Genomic DNA, 14565 nt, shown 5'->3' on the forward strand with positions numbered 1-14565 from the left:
CACTCAAAAGCTATAAAGAAACTCTGAAATCAAAGTTTCTTCATCAAAGCATAAAAAACCATAACTGGTACGGCTTTGGTGGTGCTTTCCTTTGTTTGTAAGCCTGCTTAAAAATAAGTCCATATCATAGTCAGTCCTCAACACACAAATTTGCAGTCTGTCTCAGTTGGTCGCTACTAACCTAGATGGCACAAAGTACTAAATTTTAAAATTTCTGGATTTTTCTTCTGGTTATATTATTGATTTCTATGTGATTTTCAAGAAATCAATTATGTCCAGCATTTTTTAAAGTCCTCAATTTTTGATGCTTTAAAATTTGAGGTATCTGAGGTGAAACTTCTTCAGTCACTGAAAACCTATAGCTTCTGCAGAGTTCTTAAAGACTGAACATTTTGCTGGTTTTGAAACTGTTGCTTTTGAAAAATACCACATTTGATCCATATGCAAAATGAGTGTTGTGGCCAAAGAGCAGTAAAATGTATCTAACTCAATATTTATTAAGTTGTTTGAGAATCTTTGAGTGAGGTGAGCACTGACATGTACAGCGTAATTCAGCCTTGTTAGTACACTTGCTGATAACTGCTTTCCCCTGAGAGCCATTAAGATAGTTACTGAGAGTTCTTGTTAGTATCAGATTACAAGAAAACAATGTTAAGGCAACCTCAAAAAAAAGGTGGCTGACAAAATGTTTTCCCTTAGTGGAAATGTGTATCAAATTACATTTCACTACTATTTGTTTGCTTTGGAAAGGAGGGCTAGGGATTTTCACCTTGTCCTTAGGGCAGCAATTTGCTCACCTTACACTTTCTAGTACTGAAAACACTTCTTCAGATTACTATGTTTTCATTTGATTTATTCTATTGTTTATATAGAGGTTGCTTTTCAGTAAAATCCAATATAATTATTGACACAATTTGTTCTGCTCTATAGATTATATCAAACTGTCTGGAATTTACAGTAGAAAATTGTTTCTCTTAGTTGTTTTTGGTCACTAAAACTCCGATTCAAAGTCCGTTAAGTCAGTAGACATACCAAGACCTTTAAACAGATGTCTCACTGAGATTACAGAACCTCCAAATGCAGTATTTGTAAATGGATCTAAATGTATCTAACTGTCTCAAAGCTTCTCAGCAAAATAAATGCAATTCTATTTTTTGGCAGTGGCAAATTACCTTGTAGGGGACAGAAAGAGGGGAGATCTGGGAGGGGTCAGGCAAGGAAGCTGAAAAAGGGCAGTAGAGGTCTGAGGGAGCTGTGGAGGTGCCGGTGATGCCCCAAAATAAGTGGGAACCTTGAGGGATCAGTTACGTTTGAGGAAAGATTTTTGTGGGTGGAATCAGGAAGATTTGGGGGAGATTACGGGTCTGCAGGAATTTGAACAGAGAGGTATCAATGAACATGTTAGATAAGGGCAGGGCTGACTGTTGCTCTCGGATACCAGAAGCAAGCCCTGTGAAAAAGCCTTCAGCAACAGTAACCCTGGCAGTTTGTGATCTATTACAGGAGTGGGAGACTTCCTTTTCCCAATAAGGAAAAGCTTCTGAGAGCCAGAGCACTGGTCAAAGCACTTCTGTTGGTCTGACATTGAAGAGATATTGATTCCTTTTTGGACTGCTGTCTTCTGAGGCACTAAGAGTCTGGAAAATTCACTAAATATAGAAAAATGCAAAGATATCCTAAAATGATAATGCTTATATATATTTGAAGACCAATTTCCAAACATTAAAATGTGATATTTTGACAGTGTATTGAAAATATAATACCTTTTTAGAGGGACTCTTGAAATATAAGGTGGTTGGTTTTTCTCAGTGATATCTTCCTTGCTGCCATCAGTATGACTTGTGTCCTTATCCCCTTCCATATTCCACAAAATATACTGGATGGACTCTGTAGTTATAAATTTGTACTCTTCTACTGTGGGTTTCAAATATTTCTTATCCAAGTAGAAGTGCTTGATCTTAGATGATGTCATGAGAGTTTCTGAAGATTACTTTAAATAGCTTAGTTCCCAGGAACTTATTGTGAAGATTTTTGAGATAAACCAAAACAGTAACAAAAGAAACAAACAAAAAAAACCTCCAAATGAACCAAAGCCCCAAAACACGCAACACATAGCATTTTAAAACATTGCATAAATATTCAGAATTTGAGATTTAGATTCCGTTATTTTTTTCCAGAATATCCTTATTATAGAACAGCTTAGGGCATATCCTTAGTCTGCTGCATAAACTGGGTAATGGAGAGGATTCTTCTGGCAGCATTTCAGTCACACAGTCACTTCGCTCTGAAGTCATGGAAATACAGAACGAAAATTTTTACATTTATAACCGCATTCAAGAAAGTATTTAAGATTTTGAAGTATTTTGCACATTTTTTTTCCTATTACCTGATTTTTATTTCCTGTGAATTAATTTGAATTCATTTGCTTGTCACAGTTTGTCACAACAGGGGCATTCCAGCCATCTCTCAAGGCCTTCGGCACGCAGCAGGTTTAGGTCACTTGCTGTCCCCTCACCCCATGACCCGTTTTCCACGAATTCCCAGCAAATGCTTGGAGGAAGCTGTGGTATACGCTCTTTAGGTCTGGATGATCAAGAAACCAGGGTGCATTTTTGAGTGTGTTTTGTATATGGACAAAGGAGCCATGATCAAATCCACACGCTTTGGTTCTAGATTGGATTTCAAACTACTTTCCCATCCAATAAAATTTTCATCTTTTACTGAATACATGTAATGTAAGCGCTAGTTATCTCCATTTCTCTTACATTTTAAAATTCTGACTGGCTCAGTAGCCAAATTTCTGACCAATCCCCACAGTAGCATGAAAACTTTCTAGTAGATCTGTGGTCACTACAAGAATAGCTCATCACTACCTTGATTTGGAGAGGATAATTTTTGAGGTCTAAGGTTGATTTTAATTTACATAATACTCTTATTAACATTTACTAGATATTTTCTTTTTGATCATAAAAATGCATTACAGGTTTAAAACACATTATGTCAGACATATCACTGGGAGTTTGTTATGATATAATTAAATTAAAATGCTGTGACATTTTTCATATAGTTCTGTTGAAGGTAGTGACATAAAATCTCTTTTAAGAACTGCTGAAAATGTCTATTCTTTTGGTCTAACAACAGTTAAACCCCCTAACTGACACTTCTTGAAGACAAGTTTTAATTTCTGATTCTATTTGTGACCTAGGATCACTGAAACATTATCTGCAAGAACAGTGGAAATCCTCAAAATGAATTTCCAGCATGAGGCTTCCTGTTTACATTGCTCAGGGGTAGTTACAGGTTGTTAACATCTAGTTCCTATTCATGGTTAATGGTACAATTGAGTCATCTCTGTGCAGTTCTCAGCCATTTAAAACTGTTGTAAAATAACCCAAATAATAGCTGATCAAAGCACCATAGCCGACTCTGCATGATAGTGTGACTGCAGCGTTTGCAACCATTACTATAGAGTACTAGAAATACATTCAGAATAGTACAAAAGAGATGTTCAGGTTACAAAACCTGTATTTCAGACCAGGATAGAATCATAAAATAAAGTAAATATTCAGCTAGGCTTGCTCTCCTTGAATCTTCCCATAAACTGTCTTTGTTTGGATGCCTAATATGATATGCCTAATTCTCAGTAAACAGGTACCCAGCATTTTTTTGAGAATCAAGATTCATTAAAGCATCACAAATCAAGCATACAAAAATGGAGCTATCCAGAATAATTAGAAAGCCTTTGTTCTTTTTCTTTTTATTTTTTTTTTTCTCTCTCCTTCCCATTGGATACTTAAGGCAAATGATTTCTGATCTCTTTGTGAGGCTTGTGATACATATGCTTTGCTGGGTCTAGATAATTTCAGAAAGCAGTGCTTTTTTTCCATGAAAAGCTTTTAGTTGTCATTGCACCAAGTGTTGCATAAGTCAATGATAAATCAAGCTAATATATTTTAAAAACTAAGCATTAGAAGGTTTTATAGTTTAAAAGAAATCACAACAAAGCAGGAGTGCTGACTTTTTATCACCTCTCCTTTGAGACCCAGTTTATTTCATCATTGATGTGAAGCATGCAGTACAAAACAAGATGACCTGTTTTCATCCTTGGTATAATTCCACTAAAGTAAAAAGTCTTTTGCCAGGAATGAATTTGTCCCTATGTAAAAAAGGTCTTCACTCTTCCCAAGAGAAGACTGAAACTGGGTTCTGTCTGTTTTCATCAACTCTCTTTATTTCACATCAAGGGTAGCTGATTGAACACAAGGAATTCCTAATATGAGTCACTTGTCATTCAAGCTCTTCTGGTTTAGGATATAGTGTTTCTAAGCTTTCTTGGGCAAAGTGAAAATTACCTTGTTTAGCACACCCAGTGACTGAATCTAAAGTTGGCAAGTGACTCACATGTGCTCCGTTTCTGTATATGACAAATAATTACGAAGTTATTTTGAGGTGTGAATATAAATAAATCTTAATTATGGTGTTTTCTTCTAAATATGTTTGTAGTTTTGAGATGAATCCTCCATGCTTCGTTCAGGGAGCACTCCAAACTTGACTGCAATAGCCATTTTATAGCTATTTTACATTACAGCAGAGTTTGCTCCTCAAACTAATTAGAGTTCTTGTAGCTTTCTTTGGAACTTATCAGAAGGATTCTTTGAATGTAACTTAGAGGTAGATTTTACTTTCATCTCTAGCCATTGGTAGTGGAAATATGCAGTAGAGGCAGAGAGCACCCTTTTTTTTTTTAATGACAATACAAGAGAAGCAAGAGGCAGGAAATATCTAACATGGTTGCAGTCATTTTCCTTTCCACTTTTCCATCATTTTCATTTCTCACTATAAGAAGAACCCTTCCAAAACCCTCTGAAAAAAAGCTGCCACTGCTGCTTGCTATAATCAGACACTGCCAGACTCTGAAAGAGACACTGGTTAAAGTTAATGGGTAAGAAAAACTTTTAAAATGTTCACTATTGTAATTTATTTCAAGTTGAGCTCAGCAATTTAGGGGAAAATAAGTTATCTAAATCCATTTGGGGTGATAAACCCTCTAAATTTATAATAGATCTGAATAATTTTTATGTTTTTCTTGAGAACAGCATGTGAAAGAGCAGATGTGAGGGTCGTTATCTTAATGACACCACAGAAGCCTGGGCAGTCACAAAGGCTTTCTCACATAGTCAAACTGTCTTGGGAGAATCTAATTTGCTGTTGAGGTATAATACCAAACAAATGCTTTTCATTAAGGAGCTGCATGAAACAGTATCAGTCTAACAAGAGGACTAGGCCTTTGAAATGTAAACAAAGTAGCTCCTCAAGGTAACATCCATTCCCTTTAATTGAATCTGCCTTGAAAACAGCAGTTTCCTTGGCAGAAGAAAACAAACTTTTACTGGCACACTGCTTTACCCCTCCAGCTTTTACCTTACCAAATTTGGTATCAGGGGAGCTTGTAAGAAAATGAACACCTTTTTCTAAGTGTTATAAAACCTTCTTCTGCTATCAAAACATTTGAATGTAGCTTAATGGTGGCAAGATATTAATATGGGGGTCTGAACTGCACTAGTCTTCTGTTTGAATATAGACCATGAGCCTTTGCGCTGTCACCTACTCAGTGGAAGCCGAGCATATCTTGGACCTTGCACACCATTTACTGGGAACCAAGTCTAAACTTTTGGCATGCTGCTTTATCTTGGAAAGTTATGATTATATAGCCCATGCATGTACCTCTGGTAAAGCCCTGAGGTTATTCAAGTGAGGAAGACATCGCAGGACTGATATGATTCTTCTTCTTTGCAACAGTCCGAGGCTTGACTGTCAACAGGTATTCAGTCCCTGATATAGGACCCTATATTTAGAAGGATTCTTCTGTACAGTCACAGCTTTACAGGTGTAAAAACAATCAAGACCAAGCACCAACACAAAATTACTTTACAAGATTCTGTTTGTGCTTATGACGCAGAGATACAGACACTGAAAGCTAGGGATGAATTCAATAGCATTTTGAAGTCATGGTTTTAACCACTGTTTTGCATATTTTGTGTTCCCTTCTTCCCTGTATTGGTGTCAAAGCAGGTGCAAGGGCTGACAGTGGGCAGTGTGTTTCCTTGGTTCTGTGACTTGCAGAAGCCGAGTCAGCTTCTGAAAACATGTAAAGTGTCTCACTGCCTGCATTAACTTGTGCCCCAGCAAAACTGTTGCCTTTGTGTATATGACCACCACTATCCATGATTTCTGGACTACTTCTAATAGGTCACATGTATCTGGATCTCCTACAACAGTGTACGGTCAGCTGCACCTGTTGATGAAACCCTCTAAGTGGGGAATATTCTTTTTGGGTGCTTATGGCACTGTGCTGCTTATGGACAAAAACACTGCTATAAGGTAATATGAGATTAATCATTTGTTTAAACTGGAATATAATGGACGATCTATTAGAGTAGACATAAGTAAGAACAAACACCCAAGCTTGACTACCTGAACAAGTGAAAAGAGGTCCATGGGCTACCATTCAGATAGAATAAAGTATCCAACACTGACAAAAGCATTTGCAAAATTTCAAATAACATAAATGCAAAAGGATGCAATTCAAGAAGTGAATGTTATTTTTTTATATATACAACTACTTGTACAAATGTTATAACATTGTTATTTGCAAATAACATTATTTCCGTAGTTTTCACCATCACTGTTATATCACACTTGACTTCTAGATATTCTCTCTCCTCTCATCCTTTGGACTAGTGTAATAAAGTACAGTAGAATCATGAAATGAAAATGCAATGGAATTAAATCACTTGGTAAGTTATAGGAAAAGAAAAAACATCATTTTGGATCTGAAGAGATGGTTAGTGTTTTTTGAAGTCTTACCTGTGTCAATATTGTTAGATGGATGGAAAGAGAACTTTTTCAATTCTGGTTCTCCTAGTGAAATTTCAAGTAATAAGACTTTTTTCTCACTGTGAGTCATCAAGATAGCCTGCTGCACAGCACTTCCATTTCAGAGCTTGGAAATTGCAGGGGAAGGCCAACAAATAGAAAGATTCCCTATAGACATTAATAAGCTATGGTTATAAACCACTAGACTAAACTGTTACATTCTATAATCAGTAACTGCAATGCATTAGCACTTTGTTCATTAACGGCTTATAATTTGAACGTGAATGTAAAAGACTGTATACACTTCCACAATGCAGTCTGCTGCATGCACATTGTCTGCTCCATTTCGGGTGTTAGGGACTCGCAATACAGAAACAGAATTTCAGAGTAGCCAGAGAAGTCACTGATTATGACAGTTATTATCTTCAAGAATATTGTATCATCCACCATCATGCTATGAAGATTTTTTGACACACAGATGCATTTACTTAGAACACTCCTCTGCAAACAGCTTGATCCAAAGCCCAGTAAAGTCAATGGAAATGGATTTTAGAAGGAGTATGTCAGGTAGTAAAGAGGAGTCAATCACTACACTTGTCTGCACTGTGCAGTGTTGGCTGGGACTCCACACTCTTTTCCTTCCCAGGTTCTCCTGGCTTCTACTTTTTTGCCCCTTTAAGCTTTGATTTTCTATTTCAATTTCTACTTTTCCAGCATCGTAACGCAAGTTTCAGTGGTAATATAAACAATTAGGGGTTGGCAGACGTGTTCCTTCGCTATTGCAGTCATCAAAGAAACACCAATTTTGTGGAAGGAATTAGAGACAATTGGACATAAAAGATTCCGTAATGTTTATATTAATTTCTCTTAGAAAAGAAAGTCTCTTAAATTTACAAGTCATGAAATGCAAAACATTACACTCTAGGAAATCAACTATAGTGTAAAAAAAACATTGCATAAGACATTTAGCATCTCATAGCAAAATGTAATTTATGGTTGGGATGTATTATGGAAAATGTGAAAACGACTTGTCATAGGAAAGTGTGTTTTCCTAGTCATCATGAAGAAATGTTCAGCGAAGTGGAAGTGGTGTAATATTAGTATAGACTTTCACTACATATTCTAGTAAACTTACTTGTAAGTCCTACAGTTTTAATGAGCAGCAACACCTTTCTTTTTTTTTTTTTTGTCCTGAATAGTGTTATTGTCTATGGTTTTTTAGGGGTAAAATCTTGTTTTACTTTTTTTGAGAATAATCACAAAAGTCAGTGAAGAGCTTTCCGAAGTTCATTAAATAAGATTTAAACCTGTAGTGGGTATATTTCGGGAATTTGATTTCCAAGTTTAGTATCAACAACTGGAACTTTTGTGGGGATTTTTATTCAGTGTGCAGTAAACACAGCTTCAAGCCTTGGTGAAGAATGTGTTTTGACTAATTTTAGTTTTATAGGTGTCAGTTAAGAATACCATGTGTCCTGATGTCAGAAGCTGCTTCTTTGTACTTTGTGGCCTTGTGGTTAGCAGCTTGTCAAACTAGGGGGTGGTTTTCTCTGTTTGAGTTATGTCTAATGTTTATTGGAGATTTTACACCTGGACCATGAAAGCTCCCTAACAAATGCGGATCTGATTTCAAGTGCAACATCCTCAGGATTTCTGTTTGATTCTTAGACTCCCATGTAAGCAATAGAAGGGCACATGCCAAACCTGACAATGAATTCAAAATGCAGACTATCTAGAACTAAACCCAAATCTCCATACATGTAATAGGAAAGGATTTTCCTAGCATTTTCTTTCTGCTCACTGACATGGTTTACATCCTATTATGTGTATGAATGTGCTTTTCCTTTCCTTTACGTATGCAAAGTCTTGGTACCAATGTGCTACTTTCTGGTAGCCTCATACTAAAACCAAGAACTACCCTGAACAGAATGGAAAGACAGTTTATGGAATGTGATTTAAAACTGAAACTTAAAATGAAAGTGAAGGAAAATGCTTGCTGTGTGCTTGTGCGTGCTGATAGCTGGTGTAGCTTTGAGGGTAAACCGAACTGCTGCTGGTCCAGATCTTTTCTACATAAACAGTTTAGATTGACTTCTGGTGAAGTATTTGCATCATTTGTGTTCCCTTCTTATGCTTGCACTGCATGTTGATTACCTGTTTACTAGGCAGGAAAGCAACACAGAATATCTTACACTGTAGGTGTGTATGCTCAGCAATTCGCAGGCCATTATATGGGGTACTAATATTGTCATAGCCAAAAAGATAATCCTACAGTAAAGCCTCAGAACATAGCAAACCCATGTACCTTCAAATGTTGGGTAAATGTAGTATTCCTGGAACTGATATGTGGAACTCCAGTTATGAATCAAAATACCTCTATGGTATGCTCTGCTTAAGTGGTGGGGGAAGGGGGAGACGATCAAAGGAGATGATGATCAAGGATTTTATTCCTTTGCCTTATCTAGTTCTTGTTGCTACATAAATAATGTAAATATAAGTGTAGTCACAGTCTTCCCTCAGTTATGAATATATTCTAATAGATTTAGTCAATTATAACAAAGAGACAAAAATGACAGAAGTCTTTATTAATTATAGAAGAGCTTCTACAACAATTAAAGAATTCCAATAAACCTAAATTCTTCTTTGAAAGATTTATTGTATGAATACCAAGCTTTGTACCATTCTGGGACCTGAATTAAAACCATCCGTTAGGCAGTAGCATTGCTGGATAGGAATGGGAAGGTGGGCAGCTTGAAAAGAAAGAACAAAGTCGTAGTTCCAGTGGCTTTAATTTGTTAAAGATCTTGTTAGGGCTATAAAACTTTACCAGGTACTGTAGTCTCTTAGTTTAAGGAGGGAGGTCTGGTCTGGTCACTTCATACCAAGCTGTTGTTTCAATTCCTAGCCTTGAGGTTTATAGGCTGTCATGTATTGAGCTATTCCTGAACCATGAGTTTATTGAATGTTTTGAGAGTTTGAGGTTGCCTTTCCTCTCCTTCCTGCCTTAGATTATTAGTAACTACTTGAACCTGAAATGATTCTGCCAAATCTGTAGCAGCATTTTGTATATTATTTTGGAAGAGAAAAAAGGTTTTTTCTTTTTCTATGATGCAATAATTCAGAACAAAGCAGTCGAGAAGCATAGCATTTTTTGCTTCTTCTAAGCACCATCTCCTTCTAATAATATGCTTAATATCTCTAGCATTCATCAAAAGATTATTAAAAGAAACAGAGCCTGTAGGTGTGATACTAATTACATATGTGAAGATGGATGTTGCACTGGGGCTAAGTGTCTGGCTTATTGGTGGTGAAAGTAAGAGGGTAAGGCAAATCCAAGGCCACATCGGGAAGACTTCTGGTTTGTGTCTCAACTTGCTCTTTGGCAGTTACACTCCCAAGGTCACAAACAGACATTTGTCATATTCTTAAATTGATATATATAGGGTCTGAATTACAGGTAGTTCAAGTAAATTAAGAGACTGTCATTTCAGCAGGCTTTGGATCAAGCCCAGAAGCACAACTCACTGCAGAGACAGGTAGAACACCAAGTCAAATGCGATCTTTCCAATTCATAAAAATATATACATTTGCACAAGGACTGATGTGGAGAAACAGGGTGACAGGGCTAGCTCTCTAGCAATTTACCTTTTTGGATAAATTTTCCCATTAAGTGTATTGCAAAGAATATTATCCCAAGAGCAATGACTGCAACTGCTAATGGCCTGGATTAGTTCTGCCCAGTGAAGCAGGTTTGTGTTTTGCCTCCTTTTGGTAGTATGGATAAGGAGACCTCCAGTGAATATGCAAAACGGAAGGGCTTGCAAGGTGTTTCTTATGCCTGACAAAAAAAAAAAAAGAGCTTTTTGAGTTTTCCAGGAACTCTTACAAGTTTCTTGAATTCAGTTCACAGCCAGCTAGAGCAAATGGAAAGATAAATCTCAGAAAATTGATGGAAAAAAAATTTAGCAACTTCAGAGAAGTTTGTATCTGGCCTTTGGAGGGCAATGAATGGATGTGTTTTCCTACGTTTGTGCCTTCTCTAACTACATTAGTTTCAGAGAAGTTATAGAAAAAGTGAGTTTGACCCATTGTTTAGTAAATCTTGCACTGATACTGGAATTAGATATCTTAAGTTGTCACTCTGGTTCCCTTATCACCTGTCTGTAAAGAATTTGACAGTCTGTATTTTGAAGTATTATTAATAGGATTTTTAAATTACACTTGTGCTTGAATGAACTAAATGCTTCCACATGACAAATTGATATGAATGGTTTTAATAAACAGAACATGAGAAGTAGGTTCATCTCTCCCTGGGGGCTTAGCTGGTTCCATTCATTCTTCTTATTAAATCTTGTCTGCATGGCACTGTTGTTTGCATTGATTGATTACTTGCCTTAGCCCATAAACTTGGGTGGGTTTCTCCTGTGCTACCATTTCATAAGGCAGTGAGATCCCAGGCTCAAAGAAGTATCTCTACTAATAAGGAAGACTAACAGATGTGGACCAAAACTTTCCTTGGCTACAGTAACCTAATTCTCAAGGGAGACTGGACAGCAACAGATGAGTCAGAACTGCTGCAGCTTAGAATGTATTTTGTCAGTATAAAATGCTTGTAGCTAATTCATTTGGCATGAGATTAGAAGCTAAACAAAATGAAGTCCACACTTTTGTTCTTCCCCCCCTTTTTTTTTTTTAAATGACTGTAATATCAGCTAAATAGTAATAAAATCAAACTGAACTATAGAGAAAGCATTCTTCTTTTCTTTCCCCTGTTACAGATAACCCCCACTACATAATAGCACGCTTTTGTTTGGAATAAATGCTATAAAGTTTTGTGTCAAACCAGGACAAGTTTATGACCTATGTCAGCAAGCATTCATCATAGCAGTCAAGGGATGTGTCTAGTCTCTGCTTTACCCTTGACAGAGCATTTTTATAAACACTTGTTCTAGAATTGGAAAAAAGATTCTGCAGGAATACCTGGGACCGGTAGAAACAGGGAGATTATGGTAACTATATTATTTCACTGTTTTAACATGGAAAAGCAAAATGCGAAGTAAATAACCAAACTGATGATTAAATTATAATTACTTCAATAACAGAAAATATCATCTAATTGAATTTCAAGTTGAATTTTTAATAAAACTAAAGCCAAGGACAGTGAAGACATTAAAAGCATTAGACTAAATTCTGAGCCTGTAACTGAACAAAATTAGAGTTGCTGGAACAACTTCCCACTTATATCATGGACTTTGAATCAGTGCTGACTTTTTAATATATTCAGTTTCAGAGACAGAACATAAGAGGGACCCTATTTCTCAAGGTGAAATTCTCCACTGTGGATCATTTTGTCATTACTTAAAGAGGTTAGGTGATGCACAGACCCTGTTCAGGCCCTTACAGAAAGACGATCATGATTTATAGTAGATGAGTTATGCCTGAACTCAAGTAAATTATTTTAGATAATAAATTGCATGATTTGGATTCTCCTGTCAGATCAGGGTAGGTGCACATCTGTGTCATTGCAATGTATGATTAAGTATCCCACTCAATTGAATGAGCCAATACAAAGGGGGAAGATACACCGTAATAACCTCAGATTGTCTAAATATTGATTGGATTAATGCCCTGTGACTGATGATAAATAGAGTGTAACTAAGGAAACTATTTGGATTATTTAAATCTTATCCATAGCTTAAGATAAAGTCACTAATCTTTCTACGGGTCATCAAAGATAACTATCTATCCTAAACCAGGCATCATAGGTAGAAATTTTTGTTTCTATATAATGGAACTCATCTGTAGCCTGTAAGGGTAGCTGAATGCCCTGCTCTTTTGGATCTGTCACTCACTCACCCTTGAGGTGTGGTCTCACTGTAGGCTCCAAAGTTGCATTTGAACGTGACCTCTCCAGCTACAAAGTCCTGACTTCATGTAAGTCAGTAGGAGTTTTGATGTTGATTTCCGTGAAAGCAGATTTGGCTTCTTTTGTCTGAAAGGCTAGCATCTCAGTTTCTCACTAGGCTTCTACTTGTGGAAGCTTACAGTATGTAGCTAAACGCTTCCCTTTATTATGCTTGATCAAAGCAACATCCAATACTATGAAATCACAAATTTAGTATTTTACACTTGCAACATACTATTATATGTGGGGACATTTAATGAAGCAAGAGGAAAAAAATTAGTACCAGGCAGACTGAAAATAAGTAGCTTGAAATCATAATCGTTATGAGTGTGTACTTTGATATTCGAGTGGTAGTTTGCAAAGCAATGTAGTGGAATGGCATAATGGAAAAGATGACAACATCAAGATTGTTGTGACAATGTCTGATTGTTATTTGTGTGTAATATAAGGAGTAACCTAATCTTCTGTGCTAGCACACATCAAAGAAACAAGAAATCAGTATTGCCAAAGAGAGGGCAGTTTTATAATTTCCAGACTGTCATTCTTGTAAGACAATTCTTGTACAAGCTATCATTAATTTTTTGTATAAAGTACCTGTTCAATGCAGCTCATTTGCCCTCTCTTCTCAACTTTTTCTCCACTAACCTTCTTTATATCCCTCAGTTTCATGTTCTTTATCTATGCATCACCTATAGTTGAAGGATGTCATGTGACACGTGCATTAAACCTATGTAAAGAAATGTAATTCAGTTAATATATGGTAAGATAAATAAGATTGTACTTTCATAGTTATGTCTGTGCAAGATAAGGCAGTGACCAACTATTTTCAAAACATTGTCCCGCCCTTTTTAAATGATATTTACCAGTGTAAAGCTGCAAACCATTTTAATAAGCAGGACATAATCAATCCAAGACTGGCAAGAACATACAAGTATCTACAAGTAGTTCACCCGTACCAAAAGACCCTGTAGGCATTTCAGTCCCCAATACATGTGCACTTAGGTATTTATTTATAAAGCACACATGGCTGTACATATGTTATATGCATATGCATTATAGTATTTAGGTAAACAGTTAATTGCCTTTTTACTGTTGATGTTATAAATAAGTCTGTGTCCAAGAACAGCCTTTCCATGGATGAAGGATATGCAGTTCACTTACAGAGTTAAAAAAAGAACTTACCAAACTAAAGACGACTGGCTATGGTTTTAAAAGGGTGTATTGTATGAGTGTCCGAAGTAATGTGTATGTACATAGTCACTGAAAAGTATTTCTCTTACAAATACATACAAATAAAAGCACACATGTATACATATAAATATGTACATATTGCTTTATGTATCCACACTCACAGGCCACCATTTGAGAATGTGCTGATTCCAGAAGCAATACAGCTTATGTTATGCACTGTTTGGGTGTTAAAAAGCTGTAAATTTTGTTAGGGTTGATCTTTAAGGTGACTCAATTTCCTGATCCAGTTCACAGCACGACCCCACAAACAGCTGTGTTAGCGAAACTGGTGGAATGCACACCTCACCTGGGAGCAGCAAGACACAGCAGAGGCTCCCTTTGGACAGAAGGCAGGTACGTGTTTAGTCAGTATTGCTACTGGAGACAGTGTATCCTCAAACCACAGCCTTGGAGATACACACATACGCTTTAAAGTACAACCTTTCTTTTGCATATAATAAGGGAATTCTGACAGCGTATTGGCACACCCACTAGGAACAAAGCTTAAACAGGCACTGTCAGCTGCCCCAGGGCTTTACATAAGAATAAAAGAT

Source organism: Chroicocephalus ridibundus, chromosome 13 (assembly GCF_963924245.1).
Source record: "Chroicocephalus ridibundus chromosome 13, bChrRid1.1, whole genome shotgun sequence".
NCBI lineage: Eukaryota > Metazoa > Chordata > Aves > Charadriiformes > Laridae > Chroicocephalus > Chroicocephalus ridibundus.